The following is an 11,190-nucleotide window of genomic DNA, read 5'->3' on the forward strand; positions in this document are numbered from 1 at the left end:
GCTCGGCACATTCTGTCTCCTCATATGGAGAGTCACACAGGAAGGAATTTAAATTTAGATTTCTTTTATTCTTAGCATCAACTTGCCGAGTTCTCTGGAAGGTGGAAAAAGGCCTCTGGAATAGTATAGAATTTACCTGCATAGATTATTCTTTTTCCTTTATGGCAATCTTAGAGGAAGGATGATTGTCCAGCATCCACCAATTTAGAGCTTCTTCTAACTCAGTGGTTCTTAGCGCTAATTGCACATTAGAATTACCTATATACCTAACACACACACACACACAAATACTGAAGCCTGGGTCCTTTCTCAGACCCGACTGAATTGGTCTGGGGAGGGGCCTGGTATCCTGATTGTTTACAAGCCCCACTGGTGATGCTGAAGTGCAGCAGGCTTGAGAACCACGGCTGACGTTGCTGAGTTTGTCCGCTAGATGGAGACAAAGCACTTCTCTGTGCAAAAGGCTCCACACAAACAAAACCCATTCTCTGACTTTACATCTGTACTCCAATTTATGTAACGTACCAAGCAGGGCAAACATGTGGGAAGATAGGTAAAATTATCCATGGTACCGTTGCTTGCCAACCAAAGATATTCTTGCCACCACTGGGGAAAATTCCAGGAACCAATTTAAAAAATACCGTGTGGTTAAAAATAAAACCTATTCACCCAATTACCTGAGCTAGCATCTGGAAATATTTTCTAATCCTTTTCCTAGCCCACTTTGATAAAGTAGACCATATAGAAAAGGAGGGTAATATTGTTCATATAGAGGGGGAAGTTTCGACATAAGATCACTCTAAGAATTATGCAGATAGAAATCGTCGGCACATGTAAATTAGATTAAAATATGCTCCCAAGATTTTAGGAAATACGCAGATATAATAATGTGACTTAGATTTTATTAAGTCTGAAATACTTGACAGTTCCCAATTTTTATTTCTCCCACCTCTTGCCAGGCTCTGTGGTGGAAGCTGTGAAAGCTACAAACTTGATCTCTGTCCTCTTGTAGCTGGAAATGGCCAGTGAGATGTAGGTCAAAGTCACTGGGGAGGACTTCCCTTCCTAAAACAAGTTTCTTTTCTCTCTTGCTCTACCCCCTTCGCCCTGTCCTCGGGACACAAAACTTGGAGCAACCAGCAATCACTCTATGAGATGACAAGTAAGGACTAGGCAGTATACTTTAAGGATGGCAGAGAGGACAGGTAGGAGGAACCCGGGTCTCAATGGGTCCCTCTGGGCACGACTATGCTAACAAGGATGGCCTATCTCTGAACTGGTTATGAGGGAAAAGGAGGCTTCCTGTGATTTGCAGATAAATTTATTCCTGACTGATCCATCACCGAAAAGTTATATTGCCATATAGACATAAAAACATATTTATCATATTGACCTTAGACATTATCTTCTCTAGTTATTTTCTTTTTAATCTTTCTAGGCAAAGAAACCCTGTCGGCTTTTGACAAAGCTAGGGATTTGGAAGCTCACCTTCCTTTTTTGGTTCTTTTTTTTTTTTAAGTTTTTTTTTCCTTTTTTTTTGAGGGTGGGGAGCACACATGTGAGCAGGGGAGGGGCAGAGAGAGAATCCCAAGCAGGCTGTGCACTGTCAGCAGGAAGCCCGACACAGGGCTCAGTCTCACAAACTGTGAGATCATGACCTGAGCCGCAATCAAGAATCGGACGCTTAACCAACTGAGCCACCCAGATGCCCCTTGTTTTGGTCATTTCTAAAAAGCGTATGTTAAATGCCTAATTGTAAATACCACACAATCTACAGAGCATTTCTGCCCTAACCCCATTTTCCAAGCCAAAATGCAGAGTTTGACATATCACCTGGTTACAGGGTATTTTCAGCACAACAGTGCTTGAAAATCCAGGATGTTCTGTTACCCTACCTGACGTAGCCTGTGGTTTCTTCAGGGTACAGCCCCAGGTCAAAGCACACAGACCCTTGCTGTGGCCAAATGCACAAACAACAGAATAGAAACAAAAAACCAAGTAACAGACAACAGGTGTTTAACATCAACACGGGCCCAATTTGATCTTAAAGGTAAATGACAAACAAAGATATCTAATTGGAAAAAGAACTGGTAGATCATAAGACTTGTTCATCTTGATTAAGCAGAATGGCAATTTGTGATTCGATGGTTAGGGTATTCAGGATAATTGCTAAACTGCTGTTCCTAGGAGGATTTCATGGAGGAGAATTTCACAGAATTCAGGGGCTGTTTAAAGAACCTGGGAGAACTGGCTTGGCAAAACGGGCAGAAAGATATTATAGGCATACAATGTTGCCTTGGGAAGGTCATAAAGGCACAGGTGAACCCTCCCTGGGGCACAACCTAGAAATGTGTGCCTGAGCCTCTCATATGCCAGCTCTGTGAGCAGCCCAGGGGGCAGTGAAGGCAAAGGTAATTGCCCACGAAGTAGGAGGAAGTAAATCCCTTTAAATGTTGAATCTCATCAGGTCTGCTCCTGACGCTCTTCTCATTTTCATGCTTTTTATCACTTCCTAGAAACTCACATCTTTATCTCCAAACCTATTCTTCCCTCGAGATTCAGACTTGTTGCCTGCTGCCTCTGATTATCCACACCTGGGTTTTTGCACAGTCATTTCAGACTGACCGTGTCCAGAAAGCAATTTGTTAAATTGGTATCTTTTTTCTTGTACTTCCCTTTCTCAATCTGTAATCGTTGGCATTTATTTACTTATTCAGCTTTGTTCACATCTCATTAACAAAGTTGCAAGGTATTTAAGGTATACGATGACTTGGTATATGTATGCCTTGTGAAAGGATTCCTGCATTAATTATCACATCTATCACCTCACATATTTACCTTTTTTGTCTGTGTGGGAACACTGAATTTCTACTCTCTTAGCAACTTTCAATTATATGCTATCGTGTTATCAACTACAGTCACCATGTTTTGCATTAGATCCTCAGACCCTGTTTATCTTACAAAAGATCCATACCCTTTTTCCAATTTCTCCCTGTCTCCCTATGTCTCTTGCCCTCCCCACCGTCCCTGTTTTCCTTTTTTTTTTTTTCTTTCACATTCTACATACTTAGTATTTGTCTTTCTCATTGATGACTAGTCACTGTGTGCTGACTCTGTGCCACCCCCCAGTGCCAATGATGGTGACGCCAGGGCTTGCAGACCTCACGCGGTTCCGCCCGCCCCTGCGTTTTCAGTCCAGAGGGGCAGGCTGCCACTGAACAAGTAAGCACACAATAATGACAAATTTCAATCTGTGATGACAAAGGAATGCACACAGGATGCGGTCTGAGAATACCGGAGGGGGCCTTCCTGTCTCATTTGGCAGAATTTTCACCCACCTGATCATCCAAGCTAGAAAACGGGCCGTCGTTCTTTTCTTTTCCCTCCTACCAATTTACACACAGGGAACCACATCTCACCTTGTAAATATTTCACAAACCCCGATCCTCTTTCCCTTCCTCATTGCCCTCGGCGAGACTGTCTCTGTCTTCTGTATGGACCATGCACCGCTGAGGCCAGACTTTGTACACTTTTCCCCTTGCCCTGCACTCCACCCCCATCCCTTCCCAGACTACTCCAGACAGCGTTATCCAAAACCTACATCTGACCGTGCTGCGTTCCGGCCTAAAGCTTTTCTGGTAGTTTTCTATTTTATGTTTCTATTTTCTATTTTCTGTTCTATTTTCTGGTAGTTTAGCTTTTTTTTTTTTTTTTTTTTTTTTTTTATTGAATTTATTTTTTTTAAATTTGGTTTACATACAAACCCCGTGGTCCTCCCAACAAGGGCCCTCCTTAATGCCCACCACCCCCCAGCTTAGCTTTTTTTTTTTCTCATCATTTTTTTCCTCTGTCTTAGATTTTACACCCAAGCAACACCAAACTATTCAACTAGTGTATCTTGAACACACTGTTATGGCATTTCACACGTTTGAGACTTTGATCCTGCTGTCCCATCTATGTGGTTCTACCTCACCTTCTCATCCTTGTCTGACTTCCAATTTGCTGGTCTCCCACGGCCCTCCCGTGCTCATAGTGGTTCATGCTTATTTACCCTCATTATAGCACTCAATACTACACTACATTTCACATTTGCCTGCCTTTCTAGAATGTGGGTACGTCAAGGGCGGGGGGCGTACTTTACTCATCTCCCTGTCCAGCAGTATGTTTGGCAAATGCAATTTGTAATGGAGCTCACCACAAAATGGAACCAGAAATGGAGAAATACTAGTTTACCTGGGAAGAAATGTGATGTGATGCCTCAGACGAGGAAGCAACTGATGATTTACGGTTTGATTGTCCAACTGGCCTCGAAAGTCAACAGCACAGAGGTTATGACTCCCTTACACAGACACGTGCTTTCATCAATGACAGACGGGCGCAAGCACTTGATCTACTGGATTGTGAACATGTGCAGGGCACGATCTTTAAGGCAGAGCTGACCAATTACACCTTCCACTTACAATAAGAGAGCCCTCATTTTACCCTAATGAATGGTTGCGATTCTTGTGGTAATGGCTGTTTGGTCCTGACTCCATCCATAATAGCATGCTGGAGCGTATGATTTATGGGCTGGGTTTTTCTCATTCAGACAGAGTTTATAAATAATAGGGTCCTGATAGCAACACGCCGAGAGCCCAGGTGCTACAGCAGCTCCTAGGATGAAGCATTCATGGACCCTGGTGTTTGGACAGCTGGACAAGTGCAGCTGTATTTGAGACACACTAAAGACATCGGTTTGTTTATCTGATAATCAAATGTAAAGGACATCAGATGTTTTATCTGGCACCTCTACACAAAAGTCACTTGAAAAAACATACCCCAAATTAGGGGCTGTTTACGTGTGAGGAAGAATTTCGGAAAAATGTCCGACGGACTGGTTTCTAGCCACACAGCTCTTGCATCTTGCAGCTGCTGTCTCCTTATGAAATGAGAGGGTTTCGGAGTCCACGGTTCTCAGATTTTGTTTAGTCTCAAATCTGCACAAAGGAAATTTTATGAGAAAGCCCGCCACGTGAAACAGGTAGGAGCGTAACTGCTGCTGAGGCTGAGTACGGTTCACTCCGCACCCCAAGGTGGTAGAACTGGGCACAGCTTGAAAACCATGGGACTTGGTGATTTCTAAAATCCCTTCTACCTGTGACGGTCTCCGAGTCCAAGTGAACCATTTCACAGGGAGCGAGGCTCCCGTTGGTGGGTGATCGTACCCGCTCTTCCCTAGTTACTGTGGCAAAGGCTGCAGAGAGAAAGACAAATATTACTGGCAATAAATGTGGCATTTAGGAAGGACCAAACAGATTTATTAACTGCCTTCATTCATTTCTTCAACAGACACGGTTGAGCACTTACTGCCGACAAGGCGACGTGTTCAACAGACACTTTGGAGGGAGAATAAGGGGGAAACTTCAGAAGGACCTCCTCACTGAGTAGGAAAGCTACACCTTGCGTGCAAGTAATCACACTCGTACCGATGGGGATTCACTATGTGGTAGGCATGTTAAACATACTTCCGTGAGCATTACTCCAGCTCACAATTCTCGTTCCTTTCCATCTGCTCTCGTCACAACCTATCTCCTTTCGAATGTTTTTCTAAAACACAGGACAACTCCTCTACTTGTCGTTATCTGTGAATTTGTCTAGCTGATTTAGGATATTACTATTTATAAGAAGCGCTGTCTTGGCTCAATGTGGGATGATGAAGTCATAACGTGTTCTTCCCAAAAAGGTGCTCCTCCCACAGTGGGATGCGTCCCCAGGTCCGTGGTAGAATTGGTCGTTTTGGACATTACTCTCATTTTCACCCGTGCACATGCTGAGGCTGTTATCACATTTAGCCATTTCCTGTTCTGCAGGATTCCCTGACTTTTCTCCTCCCCTCTTTCCCGGCCGTGCCTAATAGCTCACCTAAGCTCTGCTCATCCCACATCTACCTCACCGCCCTTGTCTGTTTCCAGGTCTCTCTCTCCCTTTCTTTAAATTTTTTTTTAATGTGTATTTATTTTTGAGACAGAAAGAGACAGAGTGCAAGTGGGGGAGGGTCAGAGAGAGAGGGAGACACAGAATCCGAAACAGGCTCCAGGCTCTGAGCTGTCAGCATAGAGTCCGATGCGGGGCTCGAACCCACGAACCCTGAGATCATGACCTGAGCCGAAGTCAGACGCTTAACTGACTGAGCCACCCAGGTGCCCCTTTTTAAAAAAAAATTTTTTAATGTTTATTTATTTTTGTCCCTTTCTTTTAATATTTTGCATGGCTCAGCAAGAGTTCTTCTTAGCCGCCCTAGGGCTCACAGAGCTCACAGCTCTGTCCTTGTCTCTCCGAGATTGAAAACTCTCAGGTGCGTGTTTGAAGAAACACCAACCTTTTGACATGGCTCTAAAAGACCAGTTATGGGGCTTCTGGGTGGCTCAGTCGGTTGAACATCCGACTTCAGCTCAGGTCATGATCTCTCACTCCGTGAGTTCAAGCCCTGCGTCAGGCTCTGTGCTGATAGCTCAAAGCCTGGAGCCTGTTTCAGATTCTGTGTCTCCCTCTCTCTCTGCCCCTCCCCCACTCATGCTCTGTCTCTCTCTCTATCAAAAAAAAAATAAACATAAAAAGAATTAAAAAAAAAAGACCAGTTATTATTTTTTATTTGGATTTACTTTTTAAAAAACATTTTTGTTTTTCTTCCATGGATTGCAAAATAATATCTATTGATACAGAAAGTTTAAATGTATGCAAATTTTTAAAAAGTAAATGAAAATCATATATAAGATCATGTATACTCATATATGATTTATATTATATAATATGAAATCTATTTCTGGGGGTGGGGATGGGAAATGAACACCCAAGATATTCTTTTGGACTATTTCTCTGCCCATGTATTTTTTTCTTCAACAAAATAGAAGCAAGTACCTATGGCTTTGTGCCTTGTTTTTTCATTTAACAATCTATAGTGAGCATCTTCTGATTTTATTATTTTTCCTCAATCTTTTTAAAGACTGTGCGGTGTTCCATCGGATGCAGGGGCTATAATTTATTTCGCCTGCCCTGTTTTCTCCGTCATCTAGGGTTCTCAGGTTTTCGCTACTAAAAACAATGCTGCACTGAACAGCGTTGCAACTCTAGCTTAACATACAGGAGTGCTTGCTTTCCTTAGGTCACTTTGCAGAGAAAATAGTTACACGGAACCTACGATCACAGCCAGGTTTCACCATGTGTTTTGGCCAGACTTGCTCGTGATGTTGCTAATCAGTCCCTGGCTATCTGCCTCCTTGCCATCTAGGACCTGCCTCCTGCCCTTGTCGGTCCCGTATCTTCTGTCGCCTTTAAACCACAGCTGTGCCCGCAGAGCTCGCCCGATGAACATGACTCACTTTTTCCAGTTCTGCAGGTGGAAGGAAGGCAGGGCCGTCCACTCCCTTCTCCTTCCAATGTTATCGTTACTCCCGTCTCTTGCTTGAGAGCATGGCAGGATGACAAAGGCCCCTAACTTGAGCTTCACATGAAGATTGTGGTGAGGGAACCCTGTCCGCTCGCCGTGACTCCCGCCACACATGCTCATGCTCACCCTGTGCCGTGCAGACACTCACCTCAGCTCCGAGTCCCCAGCGATGCTCTCACAGAGCGGAGAGTCGAGATCAAGGACCATGCAGCTGGCTCCTGTCTCTGGCCGTGAGCAGAAAGGTGGGCGCTAAGGAGGGTCATGTCAGGAAGTCTCAGGGCTCATTTTACAATTTTAGCAGAGGATGGAAAAATTGGCTTTTAAGCTGGGTTCTGTGACCCTAGGGTTCTACCTCAGAATCTTGGGGGTCATCCCAGGTGGGGAGCAGGAGACAAAGATGATGGCAGGGACCCGAGCTGGTTTGTTTTTCTGTCCTGCCAGAGAAGAAGATCTGAAGGTGCTGGAAGGAAGTGAGGGGCTTTGTGAAGTAAGCAGAGGTCGTGTCTTCACCCGAGGTTCCTAGTCTCTTTTTCTTTCTTCCTTTTTTGAGAGGAGGCAGCTGCTGGGCTTGGCAGGGGGCCCAAGAGAATCGCCCAGAGGGTGGGAGCTGATACGGGCTGGTGCTGCCTCCAAGTTGGGAACCCCAGGAGTGCTAACTGGGGGTGGGGGTGGGTCATGTGGAGGCACAGCTGAGGGAGCAGGGGAGGGGGGCCGGCCCGGACCCGTTACATGGCATGGCAGGTGCAGTTGAGGCTTGCTGTGGGTCCTGAGCGAGCTGGGGAGTGACTGGGGAGCAGGGACAGTTTTGTCACCTTTTATCAGTGCTAGCGGCCTGTGTGGTCAGGAGGTCAGGCTGGAGCCACTCACAGGGTTTGATGGGGGAGGAAATAGGACTGTCTCTGTAGAACCACCCATGACATCTCACCAGGGGTGAGGAAATTAGTAGAGGGATAAGCAAAAATGTGATGAGTGACATCTTTATCACCTCTATGCATCTAGGCGATTGGACGGTCCACCATGAGACTCAGACTGTGGGACTCAGGTGTGAGGCCCCCTGGAAGCCGACAGACGGTTAGGGGGCGGGCACGGTAGGCCAGGAAGTTAGCACTGCGTGATGCCTGACGATAATGATGACGTTACTCAAGAAAGTGGCATTTTAAACCCAAAACGATAGGAAATTAGTAGATTAGGCCAAAATTTTCAGATTGGCCTAAATCTAGCTTGGGGGGCACCTAGGTGTCTTAGTTGGTAAAGAGCCCGACTCTTGATTTCTGCTCAGGTAATGACCTCACGGTTCATGTGGACAATACAGAGCCTGCTTAGGATTCTCTCTCCCTCTCTCTCTGCCCCTCCCCTGCATACGTTCTCTCCTTCTGTCTCTCTCAAAATAAATTAATAAGCATTAAAAAAAAAGTGACATTTTAAATCCCAAATGATAGGGGTGCCTGGGTGGCTCGGCTGGTTGAGCGTCCAACTTTGGCTCAGGTCATGATCTCACGGTGCATGAGTTCGAGCCCTGCATCGGGCTCTGTGCTGACAGCCAGCCCGGAGCCTGGAGCCTGCTTTGGATTCCGTCTCCCTCTCTCTCTGCCCTTCCCCCCCACTCATACTCTGTCTCTCTCTGTCTCTCAAAAATAAATAAACATTAAAAAAATTTAAAAAAAAATCAATCCCAAATGATAAAAAGAAAATTACTAGATTGGGCCAAGTTTTTCAGATTGGCTTAAATCTAGTTTTGTCGTTTCTGAGAGGGAATGAGGACTCATGACAGAAAAACTGATAAAAAATAAAGTGAATTTTATGCCTGCACAGAGATTATTTATGACTACCTATGTCGCATCTGCTGTCCAATTTTTCAGGTGAGAAAGGAGGCCCAGAAAAAGGGAGTGATTTATTCAAGGATTTAGTTATTGAGCAGCAGAGTTGGTCCGGGACCCCATTTGCTCAATACCCTCCAGGGGAAAGCTACCCGCATGACCAGCCAAACAGAATCGGACTCTCTGACTTGTAATGAGGGACAATGAATGACACAGAGAAACATGGCCGGGGCAGGAAAGGAGAGGTCTTTGAATGAACTTACAAAACGTGGGCCTGTGGTAGGTGATCTGGGGGCAGGTGGAAAGGGGCGGGCCTTTGCTCTGAATTGGATGCTGTCTGAAGTGTCGCTGTCGTTCGAGAGACAGCTGGTGTATCGGAGGAGGCCACCTGTAGGCCAAATACTCTTCGTTCGAGGCATCTTCTGCTGACACGATCAGCCTGAGTAAAAACACGCCCAAGTTAAAAAGAAGAGCAGGTAATTTCTAGTGGTCATGGAATTTGACGCAAGTGTTTCTACCCAGTACCGGAGGAGGGAAGGCTTTTTAGAAACTTGAACGATGTGAATTAAGACTTAGATCGGGTGTGACGTGTCACCGCAGAGAGTAAACTGTCCATCAACAAGCAGAGCCAAAGTACAAGTTTCTCCTCTAGTTTGTGGGGAGAGGTTTTTCCTGCGCTTCTTCTCCATGGCCCTCGAAATATAAGAATCTGGAAATCTCTGCTATCCGTCTGATTATCGAGCCCAAGACCTAACCTGGACGCAAGAGAGACAGTTGAAATAAAGAGCTTGTACATCCATTTTAATTTTATGATAACCACAATTATAATGAAGGTTACATTTTCCTCCTTACCTGGGGGCGATGACCAGGTACTCGGAGCTCGTCCTGCCAATGCCATTTGCGTTATGCCTCAGCTTCTGGGGGAAGAGGGATACAGAGCATGTACAGAGGATGAGGACTGCTTCCAGGTTTCCTAGTTGGTATCTGAGTTTGGCCTCTGGCTGGAAGAGGATGAGCTCCTTAGATGGTACGAACCCTAAGTTTCAGAGTCAGTAGACCGAAGCTCTACCTTACTGAAAAGCCAGGGAGAGCTTGTCAATGGGGCATTTTATGGGCTTGCACAGATTAATTTCTGACTAAGCTCTAGGGACTGATGCACCACGTATGGCTGGCGAACTATAGATAGACCAACCAGCTTTTCCATATATCAGCCAATCTAGGTAGAAGCACAATTTTTTCTTAAGCTTTATAAAAAGCAGGGTTGTGATGGCCGGGGATCCTTTATGTGAATAACCTCAGATGCAGAGGAACTTTTAGAACGCTCTGGAAACATCCAGCAGCTGAAAAAAGGAGGAGAGCAGTTGGGAGGACTGGGAGGAGTCTGGGATTCGGCAAAAGGAAGATCACCTGGGAGAAAGGCAGTGTGGCATCCCTGCCAGAGTCAGGAAACATCAGGGCCAAAATGGGCTTCTCCTGGGGAGACAAAGCCGAGAGAGTGGCTGCATGCTTTCCAGCTGCCTGAGAATCCAGGTGCTGCTCAGAGGAAGCGAGAGATCCTGGGAACTTCCATTGCTGAGATCTGGGTTTTCAAAAGCTCCCTCCTTGCCTTTTCCATGTTAATTAAACTGAACATGGGACGGGAGCAGGGACCCTGCGGGGAGAAGCAGAGCGTGCCCGGTATAGGAGAAGCTGCCGCTGAGAGCACAGTCCTGTTCTGCTGGCTGGATCTCTTCTCTGCATCTTCTAGCCGTGGGACATGGTCGACGATATCTAAATCCTCTGTGCATGGAGCTCCTCCTTTCTCAAAGGGAATTGTAAATGCCTTCTTCCTGGGGTTGATTTGAGGACAGAGAGAGATTGGGCTCTTACAATAGCTATGGCAGGTCCTAACATATAGGTGGTAGATTGGCTCATTTGTCCCCCCTCCCCCCCAGCATAGAGTGACAC

Source organism: Panthera uncia, chromosome D2 (assembly GCF_023721935.1).
Source record: "Panthera uncia isolate 11264 chromosome D2, Puncia_PCG_1.0, whole genome shotgun sequence".
NCBI lineage: Eukaryota > Metazoa > Chordata > Mammalia > Carnivora > Felidae > Panthera > Panthera uncia.